The 15,967-nt window shown below is 44.8% G+C and overlaps 1 non-coding gene across 1 annotated transcript; it reads right to left on the reverse strand.

Moving 5' to 3' along the window:
• Positions 1 to 14,747: 14,747 nt before the first annotated feature.
• On the reverse strand, positions 14,748 to 14,821 carry trnan-auu (transfer RNA asparagine (anticodon AUU)). The gene has a single exon. It is a non-coding gene; the product is annotated as a tRNA-Asn (tRNA).
• Between the last annotated feature and the right edge of the window lie 1,146 nt (positions 14,822 to 15,967).

Consider the following 15,967-nt stretch of genomic DNA (forward strand, 5'->3'; position numbering starts at 1 on the left):
CTAGCTGAAAACATCAGGATGGTTGGGAGCCCAGGGGAAATCTGTGGTACAGGGTTTGATCATATTCCTGCTGATAGTCTTCGCCCTGTATTTATTATTTGTCATCGTTAAGTGTTGCTGTGCCAGGGTGGGAGAAACTATGTTACCTACCGAGACCACGGCTAGAGTTATGGTAGCAACAACTGTTGAAGGCTCTTGTGTAGAAATGGAAATGGAGAGACTGTACAAGATCAGAATGGATTGAGTTGTCCTTGTGAAGGACAAAATGGGGGAATGTGGAAAGTATTTTTATCTAAGCTGATACCATACGGTATTTGTGTGCCTTTTGATTAAAATGGAGTCCTGGCCCTTCCAGAACTTTCTGCATTTTAGCAGTCAGCTTGCATAAACAGCTAAACCTGCTGTGAGATGGCTGATGGCCATCAGACAGCTAGGAGACAAGTCATGCTGAGACAAGTAACCCCCCATGGTGCTCTCCTATTGTCTACACTACAGGAGTTCCATGTCACCCCACCCTTATCTTCTAGCCATTATCTCTTTCCGAGACCTCATCCATTTGATGCAAACAGATAAACTGACCAGGAAATTGAAACAATCCTGACGCAATACAAGACAGGTGATAGCCCATTACCTATGACTCATGGAGTAATGGCCGTTTGGCATCCTGATTACCCTGACAAAAGGAAATATCTGTAAACCATGTCAGGACCAGGATACAGTAATTAACTCTTTATCTGTATTCACTGACTGTGAGACAGCAATACACAGGGAGAGGCCAGAACTTTGGTTTTACTGTATAAATATCTTGTTAAACTGAACCATTTCGGAGGTGTTCACTTAGCCCTTGACTGAGTGAAACCTACCTCTTGCGAGCAAGTAAATTAAAAAGGAAACTTCTACCGGAGCTGTAAGTGTCGGAGTCATTCTTTTCGGAGGTCGAGATTTCGACATGGGACAACAAGAATTTAGGTTTCACTGAGATTTGAACTCAAATCAGTAGATTTAAAGTCAAGAGGGCTCACCATTACACCATGGAACCAACTATTCCAAAACATTTGAAACATACTTCGTCACAGACAAGGCACTGGAAGGCTGGAAAGTATATCACACCGGTTGTGGGAGAGCTGGTTGGTGGTGACATGGAAGTGTCTGCAGTGTGCGGGACCAGACTGCTTCCACACATCCACAATGAATGTCCCACCCTTTATTTGGGAAAAGTACAACTGAGAGTGGATAAGTTCCATCCCGGTCGGAGCAATCTGAAGCTTTAACTGACTGACACCCTGGTTTTGCATGTCTTGCAGTGTGTATCTGTGGCGCAATGGTTTAGCGCATTCGGCTGGTAACTGAAAGGTGGGTAATCCAAACCCATCTCCGGGCGAAGCCTTTTAATGTTTTTCCCCGAGGATTCGGTGCCGCACAGTTCCGGGTTGTCATTGTGCATTTTGGCTGAACAAATATATTCCGCAAACATTGCAAGCTTTGCTGTTATCCAGTGAGTTCCCACTCCAATACTTTTATGAGCATTCAGCACAAGTAAAACGATAACAATTTGTTACATGGATCATGTTCCTCCATCCAGTCCAATCAAAACAAATTATGTTATTGGGTTTAAAGCAACTGGTGAAAATTGATTCTATTGATGCATATATCGAACTGGAACTTCGGTCTCAAGTGCTCCTCCTATCAAGAATAGACACACACACAATCAATGGTTTTACAACTGAGTCATAAACACTTACAATTTCTCATACAGCATGTCAATGAGATAGGGATAAAAATTCATCACATGTAAAGAGAAAATGAATGACTAAAGATACCACTGTCCCTCAGTAACTATATTATTATTTATTTCATCCTGAAAAAGGTTATCGGTTATTTAACGGTGATTAAATGAATTCTTATTTTTTCATATTAGCTGCATGTCGTCAATTTTATAAGGTTTTGAATTGAAAAAAGCTGTTACAGAAGTTACCGCCCTGACCTGGAATCGAAGCTGTTTTTCGGTGGTATAAGGAGTGGTTTTACCCAATCATTTAATGGTGATTTCAAAGAATCACGTGGCGTTAAATTCAGATCAAGGTTACGATGTGTTTCGGTGTGAAACAAGTGGATTGAAAAGGACAATAATGACACCAAGCATTACGATGCAGCGATGCAGCAATGCAGCGTTCCCTGGTGGTCCAGTGATTAGGATTCGGCGCTCTCACCACCGTGGCCCTGGGTCGATTTCCGGCCAGGGAAATTGCATTTCCATCAAAATTAAAACCTTAGAAGAAAGAGTTACATGCATCTCATGTGGAAAAAAGATTCATTGATTTAAACATCATTAATTAATCCATTGTAGAACTTCAATCATTTAATTTGCCCTGAGTATGTGAGGAACTTTTATCCCGACCTCATTGTATTTTAGGAGCATGGTCCAGCCCCGGTATCTCCACCTGTGAAAGTAGGAAATTGCTGGAAATACACAACAGGACGGGTAGCCTTTGACAAACAATTAAACCCAGATTACAGACTCTCTTCTTTCCCGTGTCCTTTGCGGGACACTTGTTCCCCTTTAATTTTACAGACTGACTGAGTTCACTAACCGCGGGGAGAGAGTAGGTGCCTCCGCGGCCCCACTGTGCTAACATGGAAGATAACACGATGGGGATGTGGGATAGTGGGTGGGGATCAGTGACATGTTTGTGTAAAGGGCAGCGGTGGAGAAGGATTGACAGCTGTCAGTGAGGGACAGAAGTTGTTTAAGGTGAGCCAACACATTCCCGATCAGCACAGAAGGCATTCACTGGTCAGCTGCCTCCGAGCGGTTTCCGCAGTGGAGCCGTTATCACGTTTGCTTTCCACGTGAAAGGATCCCGTGCAGGAAGATTATGTTTAAACTTCCTGTGGATGAACAGTCATGGGCGAGTTTATTCTCCTGTCAAAAGAGCGACAGTGGCTTCTCCCTTATTCTTTAATTGCTCTTTATTTCACTTCAATAAATAGATATATTTGAGTGAGAGAAATTGTTCCAGAGTGTCGCACACTTCATCTTTTGTTGCCTTTTAAACACATAAAATGAGGCCGGGGGAATAAGTCCAGAAAACAAAGCCGAGGGATATAGACAAGAGGAAGAGAGAAGGGGAAATACTGCCTCTACCCAGAACTAATGCAGAAACCCCTCTGCTGCGCTCGGGGAGGCCACCCGCAGCCTGGATACACTAACGTCCCAACAGCTCATTGACTGTCGGAGTGGGACCGTGCGGCGCTTCAGAAGACAGGAGGAAAAAACAAAGTCACTGATTCAGTCCCATGTGCTTCTCTGACTGACACCGGGGAAACGGTGAGACAGATTTTGGAGCATAGGTCTGGTTATTGTGAAACAGCAAAGAAAATATGCAGTCTGGAATTAAATTATTGAATGTGTATCCTGCTCGTTTCGTGGTTAGGCATTCACAGAGGGAGCCCGAGTTCGGAAAGTAACTTTTTAATTCAAACTTTTTTCAAATAATTACATGCAATTAATTAAACTCTGTGGGAGGTGGGGTGATTAAAACATCACCGATCGGAAAGGAATTGTCCGCGGGAAGCCTCCAACCGGAATTTTTGGGCCAATATTCCCACCCGGATTGTTTTGCAGACTTACAGTCAATACTTCAATAACTGAACTGTAATAATTTCAGGAGCTTTCATCATAGATGATATTTTACACCCTATCTGACTTAACACACTCTGAATTTTTGAAATTGGTTTCAAATGTTCATTGCTCAGAAGTCAAGGAACGTGGGGTACTTTTTTCAATTTATTTCACAGCAAATATATTCTAAAATGATGTTTCGGCCCGGGCTCGTTTCGTGTGTGAGACGAACGTGATAACCACTACACTACAGAAACCACTGCTGAACTTAGTGCCCAGAGAGAAGTGTTAAGCCAGAAGGTGTAATTCTGAATCCCTTTCTGTGAAAAAATCTTTTCACAAACATTTCTCTGACCGAAGCTGCACAAGTCAAAAATGTTCCTTTCAAAGTCGTTAAACTCCCAAATTAACGCACCCCCCGAATCTTCTGGATCAGAAAGCTCTAGTTGTGCCGACTCAATCCATAAATCTGACTTTACTCACCCTGTATTTTAGGAGATTGTTTTAAAATGTTCATTGCTCATAAGACACGGAACCTGGGACTACTTTTGTTCAATGTATTTCACAGCAAATATATTGTAAAATAAAGCACGCGCCCAGGCTCAAACCAGGGACATTTCATGTGGGAGGTGAACATGATAACGGCTACACTACGTAAACCTTTCCTTAACCAGCCCCCGGTTCGTCATTTGTACCACAATTAAACCCAATGAGATCGGGATAAAAGTTCCTCACAGGCTCATGGCAAAATAAATGGTAAAAGATTTACAAAATAATTTATGTATTAATTAATGATGTTCAAGTCAATGATTCTTATTTTTTATACATGATTTGCATATAGATCTGTAAAATAAATGAACTCTTTTTTTTATAAGGTTTTGAATTAAAAGTACAACTTCCCAGGGTGGGAATTGAATCCAGGACACAATGTTGAGAGTATTGAATCCTTACCACTCGACAACCAGGGACCGATATACCATTTTATTGCTGCATCATTATAGTTCATGACATTATTGTCATTTTCAGTTCACTTGATTCACACCGAAAAAGATTGTAACTGTTGTGTATGCATGCCTGTTTACTGTGTGATGTCTGTAACACTGCTATGGAACACTGAATGTACTCTTACACTCTACACACCTTACCTACACCAGAGGATGCTGCTGCTTGAGACTGAAAGGTTACCTGCAACCCAGTATATAAAGGAGCTCACAGCTTGGTGTCCTCACTCGAGGAGCTTCAAATAAATGACTACAGGTCTACACAGTTTAAGTATCATTCCCTGCCTTGTGGAGTCATTACTCAAGGTGCCGACATACACTACAGTAAACGCCACTTGAAATCACATTCAAATGATTCACTGAATCCACCCCTTGTACCACCGCAACACAGGTTCGATTCTTGGTCAGGGAGATAATATTTACAACACAGTTTTCAAACTAATAGCCCTATATAAATGTCAACATGCAGCTAATGTGAAAAAATTAATTCATTTAATCATGTTCAATGAACCGATAACTTTCTTTTGCAGAATTAAAGAAATGATAATATGGTTACTGAGGGATAGTGGTACATAAGAACATAAGAACATAAAAATTAGGAACAGGAGTCGGCCATCTAGCCCCTCGAGCCTGCTCCGCCATTCAACAAGATCATGGCTATCTGGCCGTGGACTCAGCTCCACTTACCCGCCCGCTCCCCATAACCCTTAATTCCCTTATTGGTTAAAAATCTATCTATCTGTGACTTGAATACATTCAATGCGCTATCCTCAACTGCTTCCTTGGGCAGAGAAGTCCACAGATTCACAACCCTCTGGGAGAAGGAATTCCTTCTCAACTCGGTTTTAAATTGGCTCCCCCGTATTTTGAGGCTTTGCCCCCAAGTTCTAGTCTCCCCGACCAGTGGAAACAATCTCTCTGCCTTTATCTTGTCTATCCCTTTCATTATTTGAAATGTTTCTGCAAGATCACCTCTCATCCTTCTGAACTCCAACGAGTAAAGACCCAGTCTACTCAATCTATCATCATAAGGTAACCCCCTCATCTCCGGAATCAGCCGAGTGAATTGTCTCTGTACCCCCTCCAAAGCTAGTATATCCTTCCTTAAGTAAGGTGACCAAAACTGCACGCAGTACTCCAGGTGCGGCCTCACCAATACCCTATACAGTTGCAGCAGGACCTCCCTGCTTTTGTACTCCATGCCTCTCGCAATGAAGGCCAACATTCCATTTGCCTTCCTGATTATCTGTTGCACCTGCAAACTAACTTTTTGTGATTCATGCACAAGGATCCCCAGGTCCCTCTGCACCGCAGCATGTTGCAATTTCTCCCCATTCAAATAATATTCCCTTTTTACTGTTTTTTTTTCCCAAGGTGGATGACCTCACACTTTCCGACATTGTATTCCATCTGCCAAACCTTAGCCCATTCATTTAACCTATCTAAATCTCTTTGCAGCCTCTCTGTCCTCCACACAACCTGCTTTCCCACTAATCTTTGTGTCATCTGCAAATTTTGTTGCACTACACTCTGTCCCCTCTTCCAGCTCATCTATGTATATTGTAAACAGTTGTGGTCCCAGCACCGATTCCTGTGGCACACCACTAACCACCGATTTCCAACCCGAAAAGGGCCCATTTATCCCGACTCTCTGCTTTCTGTCAGCCAGCCAATTCTCTATCCATGCTAATACATTTCCACTGACTCCGCGTATCTTTATCTTCTGCAGTAACCTTTTGGGTGGTACCTTATCGAATGCCTTTTGAAAATCTAAATACACCACATCCATCGGTACACCTCTATCCGACATGCTCGTTATATCCTCAAAGAATTCCAATAAATTAGTTAAACATGATTTCCCCTTCATGAATCCATGCTGCGTCTGCTTGATTGCACTATTCCGATCTTGATGTCCCACTATTTCTTCCTTCATGATAGTTTCAAGCATTTTCCCGACTACAGATGTTAAACTAACCAGCCTATAGTTATCTGCCTTTTGTCTGCCCCCTTTTTTAAACAGAGCCATTACATTAGTTGCTTTCCAATCCGCTGATATCTCCGCAGAGTCCAGAGAATTTTGGTAGATTATAACGAATGCATCTGCTATAACTTCCGCCATCTCTTTTAATACCCTGGCATTTCATCAGGACCAGGGGACTTGTCTACCTTGAGTCCCATTAGCCTGTCCAGCACTAACCCCTAGTGATAGTAATTGTTTCAAGGTCCTCTCTTCCCACATTCCTGTGACCAGCAATTTCTGGCATGGTTTCTGTGTCTTCCATTGTGAAGACCGAAGCAAAATAATTGTTTAAGGTCTCAGCCATTTCCACATTTAGAAACATAGAAACATAGAAAATAGGTGCAGGAGTAGGCCATTCGGCCCTTCTATCCTGCACCACCATTCAACGAGTTCATGGCTGAACATGTAACTTCAGTACCCCATTCCTGCTTTCTCACCATACCCCTTGATTCCCCTAGTAGTAAGGACTTCATCTAACTCCTTTTTGAATATATTTAGTGAATTGGCCTCAACAACTTTCTGTGGTAGAGAATTCCACAGGTTCTCCACTCTCTGGGTGAAGAAATTCCTCCTCATCTCGGTCCTAAATGGCTTCCCCCTTATCCTTAGACTGTGTCCCCTGGTTCTGGACTTCCCCAACATTGGGAAGATTCTTCCTGCATCTAACCTGTCTAACCCCGTCAGAATTTTAAACGTTTCTATGAGGTCCCCTCTCATTGTTCTGAACTCCAGTGAATACAAGCCCAGTTGATCCAATCTTTCGATAGTTCAGTCCCGCAATCCCGGGAATCAGTCTGGTGAACCTTCGCTGCACTCCCTAAATAGCAAGAATGTCCTTCCTCAGGTTAGGAGACCAAAACTGTACACAATACTCCAGGTGTGGCCTCACCAAGGCCCTTTACAATTGTAGAAACACCTCCCTGCCCCTGTACTCAAATCCCCTCGCTATGAAGGCCAACATGCCATTTGCTTTCTTAACCGCCTGCTGTACTGCATGCCAACCTTCAATGACTGATGTACCATGACACCCAGCTCTCTTTGCATCTCCCCTTTTCCTAATCTGTCACCATTCAGATAATATTCTGTCTCTCTGTTTTTACCACCAAAGTGGATAACCTCACATTTATCCACGTTATACTTCATCTGTCATGCATTTGCCCACTCACCCACCCTATCCAAGTCGCGCTGCAGCCTCATAGCATCCTCCTCGCAGCTCACACTGCCACCCAACTTAGTGTCATCCGCAAATTTGGAGATACTACATTTAGTCCCCTCGTCTAAATCATTAATGTACAGTGTAAACAGCTGGGACCCCAGCATAGAACCTTGCGGTACCCCACTAGTCACTGCCTGCCATTCTGAAATGTCCCCATTTACTTCTACTCTTTGCTTCCTGTCTGACAACCAGTTCTCAATCCATGTCAGCACACTACCCCCAATCCAATGTGCTTTAACTTTGCACATTAATCTCTTGTGTGGGACCTTGTCGAAAGCCTTCTGAAAGTCCAAATATACCACATCAACTGTCTCTCCCTTGTCCACTCTGCTGGAAACATCCTCAAAAAATTCCAGAACATTTGTCAAGCATGATTTCCCTTTCACAAATCCATGCTGACTTGGACCTATCATATTACCTCTTTCCAAATGCACTGCTATGACATCCTTAATAATTTATTCCATCATTTTACCCAGTACCGATGTCAGGCTGTTTTCTCCCTGTTTTCCCTGTTTTCTCTCTCCCTCCTTTTTTAAAAAGTGGGGTTACATTGGCTACCCTCCACTCCATAGGAACTGATCCAGAGTCAATGGAATGTTGGAAAATGACTGTCAATGCATCCGCTATTTCCACCTCCTTAAATACTCTGGGATGCAGTCCATCAGGCCCTGGGGATTTATCGGCCTTCAATCCCATCAATTTCCCCAACACAATTTCCCGACTAATAAGGATTTCCCTCAGTTCCTCCTCCTTACTAGACCCTCCGACCCCTTTTATATCCGGAAGGTTGTTTGTGTCCTCCTCAGTGAATACCGATCCAAAGTAATTGTTCAATTGGTCCGCCATTTCTTTGTTCCCCGTTAGGACTTCCCCTGATTCTGACTGCAGGGGAGCTACGTTTGTCTTTACTAACCTTTTTCTCTTTACATATCTATAGAAACCTTTGCAATCCGTCTTAATGTTCCCTGCAAGCTTCTTCTCGTACTCCATTTTCCCTGCCCTAATCAAACCCTTTGTCCTCCTCTGCTGAGTTCTAAATTTCTCCCAGTCCCTGGGTTCGCTGCTATTTCTGGCCAATTTGTATGCCACTTCCTTGGCTTTAATGCTATCCCTGATTTCCCTTGATAGCCACGGTTGAGCCACCTTCCCTTTTTTATTTTTATGCCAGACAGGAATGTACAATTGTTGTAGTTCATCCATGCGGTCTCTAAATGTCTGCCATTGCCAATCCACAGTCAACCCCTTCAGTATCATTCGCCAATCTATCCTAGCCAATTCACGCCTCATACCTTCAAAGTTACCCTTCTTTAAGTTCTGGACCATGGTCTCTGAATTAACTGTTTCATTCTCCATCCGAATGCAGAATTCCACCATATTATGGTCACTCTTCCCCAAGGGGCCTCGCACAACGAGATTGCTAATTAATCCTCTCTCATTACACAACACCCAGTCTAAGATGGCCTCCCCCCTAGTTGGTTCCTCGACATATTGGTCTAAAAAACCATCCCTTATGCACTCCAGGAAATCCTCCCCCACCGTATTACTTCCAGTTTGGTTAACCCAATCTATGTGCATATTAAAGTCACCCGTTATAACTGTTGCACCTTTAATGCACGCACCTCTAATTTCATGTTTGATGCCCTCCCCAACATCACTACTACTGTTTGGAGGTCTGTACACAACTCCCACTAACGTTTTTTGCCCTTTGGTATTCTGCAGCTCTACCCATATAGATTCCCATTATTAAATCCCCCTTCTCATCTTCTAAGGGACCAACATTTACTTTAGTCACTCTTTTCCGTTTTATATATCGGTAAAAGCTTTAACTATCCATTTCTATGCTTTGCACAAGTTTACCTTTGTAATCTATCTTTCCTTTCTTTATTGCTTTCTTAGTCATTCTTTGCTGTCGTTTAAAATTTTCCCAATCTTCTTTTTTCCCACTAACCTTGGCCACCTTATACGCATTGGTTTTTAATTTGATACTCTCCTTTATTTCCTTGGTTATCCACGGCTGGTTATCCCTTCTCTTACCGCCCTTCTTTTTCACTGGAATATATTTTTGTTGAGCACTATGAAAGAGCCCCTTAAAAGTCCTCCACTGTTCCTCAATTGTGCCACCGTTTAGTCTGTGTTTCCAGTCTACTTTAGCCAACTCTGCCCTCATCCCATTGTAGTCCCCTTTGTTTCAGCATAGTACGCTCGTTTGAGACACTACTTCCTCACCCTCAATCTGTATTACAAATTCAACCATACTGTGATCAGTTATTCCGAGAGGATCTTTTACTAGCTTCAATCATTAATTTTCTCTTTACATGTGATGAACTTTTATCTCTATCTCGTTTACACACTGTATTTTAGGAGAATGGTTTAAAATTTTAAGTGCTTATTGTCATGTATTCAACCAACATTGTAACCCATATATAATCTGACCTCAGTTGCACACTGTGAGAACAATGATCACTAGGTGGTGAACTTGTGGGAGACACTTCTAACCTGGACCTTGGTATAAAAGGGGAAGCTCCACCCACTTCCATCACTTGAGTGCTGAGCAATAAAGGACAGGCCACAGACTGACCTTCTCTCAAGTATGGGCCCCGTGTGCATTTATACTGTATAGTAAGGATGTATCAATGGCGACGAGAAACTGGGATTTAAACCACGTGAGCATGGCCGCTAGCAGAATAGACGAGAGATACTGTGTTAAGGAATGGTTGGGACAGAGAATCAACATTGTTGAAGCAGCACACAGTTCTCAAGGCAGCCAAGGGCAATCGGGTATGCCCCAACATGTCGTCGAACCCAGAGGGGGAGTTCGACAGAGATAATGGCAAGCTGAACGGCGATTCACGCCATTGCAAGGGACAATGTGGCCAGTAATGGGGCCATCAACACCTGTTAATGGCACACTCAAGGACAGTCACAGGGGAAGTCTGGGACGATTGACTAGCAAGGGATGTTTTGTTTCCAACAACAGCTCATGTTGGAGGCATGGAGGCACAAACTCAGCCGGAGTTGCAGAGATGAGCAAAATGCCTACAGAAATTGCAGAAATGAACGCTGGGGGAAATCGCTGGAAGCTGAAGTTCAGTGAGTTCATGTCGAGCACGTATACAGTTCATACACCAGGACGCCACCGATAATGATGAAAGTGCTCCTCAGAGGCATCCCAGTATCAATGGAGCTAGACACGGGGCTAGCCAGTCCCTGATGGGTAACAAATAGTTTGAAAAGTTGTGGGCGTCCAAGGCCAGTAGGGCCAAAATTATCACCGATTGACGCACAGCTACGGACATATACCAAGGAGATCATTCCGGTGCTTGGCAGCGCCACGACAATCGTGACCCACAAAGATTCGCAGAACAGGTTGCCACTTTGGGTTGTCCCGGGGGACGGTCCCGCACTACTGGGGAGGAGTTGGCTTGCTGTCATGAACTGGAAATGGGGCAATGTTAATGCTATTTCCTCTGTGGAGCGAGTTTCATGCTCACAGATCCTGCACAAATTTGTCTCATTATTTCAACCCGGCATTGGCACTTTCATGGGGGCCAAGGGAGTGATTCACATAAACCCGAAAACCAGGCCAGGACACCACAAGGCCAGAGCGGTGCCGTACGTGATGTGGGAAAAGATAGAAGGTGAATTGAACCGCCTGCTGAGGGAAGGTATCATTTTACCAGTCGAATTCAGTGACTGGGCGAGCCCGATTGTGCCGGTGCTCAAGGCGGATGGGTCGGTCAGGATATATGGTGATTACAAGGCCACCATCAATCGGGTGTCACTCCAAGACCAGTACCCGCTACCGAGAGCGGAGGACCTCTTTGCGATGCTATCCGGTGGCAAACTTTTTTCAAAATTGGACGTGACCTCAGCTTACATGACCCAGGAGCTGGCGAGAGAGTTGAAGAAGCTGACCACCATCACGACACACAAGTGGTTTTTTGAGTACAACAGATGTCCGTTCGGGATTCGCTCGGCCGCCGCGATCTTCCAATGAAATATGGAAAGCCTCCTCAAGTCGATTCCAGGGACGATGGTTTTTCAGGACCACATCCTCATCCCGGGTTACGTGACTGAAGAACACCTCCACAACCTGGAGGAGGTGCTGCGCAGACTGGACCGGGTAGGGCTGCGACTGAAAAAGGCGAAGTGCATCTTCCTAGCTCCAGAGGTAGAATTCCTGGGGATAAGGGTAGGAGTAGACGGGATGAGCCCTACTGCGTCCAAGACGGAAGCGATCCAGAGAGCACCCAGACCCCGTAACACGACGGAGCTGCGTTTGTTCCTCGGGCTCCCCAACTATTTGGTAACTTTCTTCCCAAATTGAGCACGCTGCTAGAGCCGCTACACGTGCTCCTAAGCAAAGGTCGGGAATGGGTCTGGGGGGACAGCCAGGAAAGGGCTTTTAATAGAGCACACAATTTGTTATGTTCCAACAATCTGTTCACGCGATATGACCCATGTAAGAAACTTGTGTTAACGTGCGATGCGTCGTCCTATGGTGTCGGGTGTGTGTTGCAGCCTGTCAATGCCAAGGGTCAGTTACAGCCGGTAGCTTATGCCTCCAAAAGTCTGTCCCAGGCAGAAAGGGGCCTCGGGATGATAGAAAAGGAGGCGCTCGCATGTGTATATGATGTAAAGAAAATGCACCAGTACCTGTTTGGCAGGAAATTTGAGCTGGAGACAGATCACAAACCCATGACGTCACTATTGGCCAACAACAAGGTCATAAATGCAAACGCATCGGCCCGCATACAGATATGGGCACTCACGTTCGCCACCGATGACGACACAATTCGGCACAGACCGGGCACTGAAAACTGCGCCGATGCACTCAGCAGGCTCCCACCAGCCACCACTGAGGGGGCTCCCGAGCATGGTGCTGAGATGGTCATGGCTGTTGAAGCATTCACAAGCGATGGCTCACCCGTGACAGCCCGCCAGGCTAAAGTCTGGACAAATAGAGACCCGCTATTGTCTCTAGTCAAGAAATGTGTCCTGAATGGGGACTGGGCAGCCACGTACAGGGCATGCCCTGAGGAATTTAAACCATTTCACAGGGGCAGGGATGAACTCTCGATTCAGGCCGATTGCCTACTGTGGGGAAACTGCGTAGTCATGCCCCAGATGGGCAGAGAGGTGTTCATCAGAGAACTCCACAATGAGCATCCGGGCATTGTCATGATGAAGGCAATTGCCAGGTCACACGTTTGGTGGCCAGGGATAGATGCAGATCTGGAAGTTTGTGTTCGCAGGTACAACATGTGTGCCCAGCTGGGCAATGCGCCCAGGTAAGCCCCCCTTAGCCCCTGGCCATGGCCCGCCAAGCCTTGGTCACGCATCCATGATGACTACACAGGTCCTTTCATCGGAAAAATGTTTTTGGTTGTAGTAGACGCTGACGCCAAATGGATCGAGTGTGACATTTTAAATTCAAGCACATCCTCTGCCACGGTAGAAAGTCTCCGGGCAATGTTCGCCGCCCACGGTCTACCGGACATCTTGGTCAGCGACAATGCCCTGTGCTTCACAAGCACTGAATTCCAGGACTTCATGGCAGCCAATGGAATTAACCATGTCAGAAAGGCACCGTTCAAGCCAGCCTCAAACGGCCAGGCAGAACGAAAAGTGCAGATAATCAAACAGGGGATGCTAAGAATCCAAGGGGGTTCCCTACAAAGCCACTTATCACGCCTCCTGTTGGCCAATAGATCCCGACCACACTCGCTCACAGGGGTTCCACCCGCAGGGCTGCTAATGATAAGGATGCTCAAATGCCGTTATCCCTTATACACCACACCATGAAAGAAATTGTTGAGAGCAGGCTCCAATCACAATATAACTACCATGACAGGAATGCGGGGGCACGATATATTGGTGTAAACGACCCTGTTGTTGTCCACAACGACACTGCAGGGCCTAAATGTCTCGCAGGCACTGTGATTGCCAAAGAGGGCAATAGGATTCTGGTAGTTAAACTAACCAATGGACAAATCTGCCGCAAACACGTGGATCAAACAAAAAGGAGGTTCAGCAACCCCATAGAAGAAGCAGAGGAAGAACACGATACAGAGTTCACTCCAGCACAGGTGACCGAACACCGGAACCAAAGGGAGGAGAGCCCAGTCACTGTGGGCAGTCCGGATAGGCCTGACGCACCGCAAACAGCAGACACACAGGCCAGCGCCCAACAACCGGAGCCCCAACTCAGGCGCTCTACAAGAGAGCGTAAACCACCAGAGAGACTCAACCTGTGATCCCAAAAAGAGTTTGGGGTCATGTATTCAACCAACATTGTAACCCATTTTTAAATTCAAAACCTGATAAAATTGACGACATGCAGCCAACGTGCAAAAGTAAGAATTCTTTTAATCACCGTTAATTAGCCGATAACCTTCTTCAGAATAAAATAAATAATTATATAATTACTGAGGAACAGTGGTATCCTCAATCATTCATTTTCTCTTTAAATGTAATGAAGTTTTATCCCTATCTCATTTACACGCTGTATGAGAATGGTTTAAAATTGTAAGTGTTTATGACTCAGTTGTAAAACCATTGATTGTGTGTGTGTCTATACTTGATAGGAGGAGCACTTGAGACCGTAGTTCCAGTTCTATATATGTACCAATCGAATCAATTTCCACCAGTTTCTTTAAACCCAATAACATAATTTATTTCTAATGGGCTGGATGGAGGAACATGATCCATGTAAAAAATTGTTATTGTTTTACTTGAACTGAATGCTCATAAAATATTGGAGTGGGAACTAATTGGATAACAACACTGCTAGCAACATTTGCGGAATAGATTCGTGCAGCCAAAACGCACAATGACAACCTGGGACTGTGCGGCACCGAATACTCGGGGAAAAACAGTTAAACACTTCGTCCCTGGTTGGGCTCGAACCAACAACCTTTCGGTTAATAGCCGAACGCGCTAACCCATTGCGCCACAGAGACTGATGGAAATAGAAGGTGCAAGGCATCCCAAACCAGGCTCCGACCGGGATGGAACTTGTCCACTCTCAGTTGTACTTTTCCCAAATAAATGGAGGGACATTCATTGTGGATGCGTGGAAGCAGTCTGGTCCCGCACACTGCAGACACTTCCATGTCACCGCCAACCAGCTCTCCCACAACCGATGTGATCTACCTTCCAGCCTTCCGGTGCCTTGTCTGTGACAAAGTATTCTCTTGTCCCGAAGCCGGTATTAGGTTTGAATTCCTTTTCAGCTCCTGACTGCGGATATTCCTGTGATTAAATGGGAACTAAATGCTTACAGGGACAGTTGGATTCACCGTTTCTTTGCTTGGTGAAATTTCAAAGATTGAAAGCAATGCACATCAACCCCAAACCTCCCGTGAGATGGAAGCCCAGTTGCTGTTTCAAGCTTGAATGCAGGTCCAAGCAGAACTTATTCAAAGAAAGTCTAAGTCCCTGTAACGCCTGATTATTTGCACCAAACTCTTTGCAAAGAGTTGAGGTACATGTTTGGTGATCTGGGCACATCTTTCCCCAAACTACAACACTTCAAACATAACTCAATGGCTGTAAAGCGCTTTGGGGCGTCATGAGTTCCTGAAAGGCGCTGCAGATATGCAAGTCCTTCTTTGCAAAAGTTCGATGCAATTTCAAAATATGCGAGCAATATCAGGGCTCCTCTGGGACCCCTCATAAATTTCAATTAACAACTCCGAAGGGAAATCACAGCCCGAGACCAACGAGCCAACTGTTTGACAAACGTGAAGATAAGGTGTAACCATGATCAAAGCATTTTTTTGTGTTTCGCTATTCAGAACATAAGAACTTAAGAACTAGGAGCAGGAGTAGGCCATTTGGCCCCTCGAGCCTGCTCCACCATTTAATATGATCATGGCTGATCCGATCATGGACTCAAGTCCACATCCCTGCCCGTTCCCCATAAGCCTTATTCCCTTATCAGTTAAGAAGCTATCTCTGTCTTAAATTTATTAAATGTCGTGGCTTTCTCAGCTCTCTGATGCAGTGAGTTCGACAGATTTACAACCCTCTGAGAGAAGAAATTCCTCCTCATCTCAGATTTAAATGGGCGGCCCCTTATTCTGAGATTATGCCCCCTAGTTCTA

Source organism: Pristiophorus japonicus, unplaced genomic scaffold (genome assembly GCF_044704955.1).
Source record: "Pristiophorus japonicus isolate sPriJap1 unplaced genomic scaffold, sPriJap1.hap1 HAP1_SCAFFOLD_794, whole genome shotgun sequence".
Taxonomy (NCBI): domain Eukaryota; kingdom Metazoa; phylum Chordata; class Chondrichthyes; family Pristiophoridae; genus Pristiophorus; species Pristiophorus japonicus.